The sequence below is a fragment of the Strigops habroptila genome, chromosome 16, assembly GCF_004027225.2.
Source record: "Strigops habroptila isolate Jane chromosome 16, bStrHab1.2.pri, whole genome shotgun sequence".
Taxonomy (NCBI): domain Eukaryota; kingdom Metazoa; phylum Chordata; class Aves; order Psittaciformes; family Psittacidae; genus Strigops; species Strigops habroptila.
In genome coordinates, this window is record NC_044292.2 from 2,458,711 (window position 1) to 2,459,825 (window position 1,115).

Genomic DNA, 1,115 nt, shown 5'->3' on the forward strand with positions numbered 1-1,115 from the left:
AAAAATCACCCGTCTCCTGAACGGCTTCATTTCTGCTCATGATTTCATCTTGAAGAATCATTTTGAAAGTGTTCCTCTCCCTTTGCTCTTCCATGAGTGCTCAGGGCTGCAGTGAACGTGGTCTGAAGGCAGTGGCTTGCTCCGAAGTCCATGGGGTTGGATGGTATTTGCTAAGGGCACAAATGTGCTTCTGGCACCACTGGCGTTGGGCAGAGCAGGTTTTGCTCACATACGGATAAAGGCCCTTCAGAAGGATGCTGTTAACATCTGATCCAGCCCTGGGTGCCCCGAGACCAGCAAGTTTTCTCTTTCAAGCCAGATTTTGGCTCCTGCTTCTCAAACTGGCGGCTCTTGGAGATTTTCCCCCTGTGCTCTTGTTCCTGAAGGGTAGTTTTGATTTTTGTAGGGTTTTAGGGGGGTTGGTTATAACCCTCCATCAGCATGCACTGCACTGCAGGGTCATCTGCTAGCCGGGAGGAGTCACTTGGCAAGAGGAGTTGTGGCTCTTTGGTCCTTTTCGTTGCGGCTTCAGCTCTGGGGAGAAGTAAAAAGGAAGAAAAAAGGTGTGGAATTTGGAAGCAGTGATGCAGGGGTGCACTGCCTGCTGTGGGGAAGAGTTTGTGCTCTCAGTGTTGTCCTGCAGCCCTGGGCTGCATGCAGGGTGGGGGTTCCTGCGGTCCTGGGGTGCATGCATAGGGGTGCAGGTGTGGGATGGGGAGTCCTGCGGGTCCCGGGGTGCAGGCAGGGTGGTGTGGGTGCAGGGTGGGGGGGTCCTGTGGCCCCTGGGGTGCACACGAGGGGCACACGAGGGGGTGCAGATGCGGGGTGAGGGGATTCTTTGGCCCCTGGGTTGCACACATGGGGGTGCGGATGCGGGGTGGGGGGGTCCTTTGGCCCCTGGGTTACACGCATGGGGGTGCAGATGTGGGGTGGGGGTTCCTGTGGCCCCCGGGGTGCACACACGGGTGTGGGGATGCGGGATGGGGGTTCCCGGGGTGCGGGTCCTCCTCCCCCCCTCCGCGGGCATCCGCGCGCGTTCCCGCGCTGTGGCGGCGCGTGCCCGCCGAGCAGCGCCCCCTGCCGGCCGCGCCTACGCCCCTCCCCTCCGGCCGCGC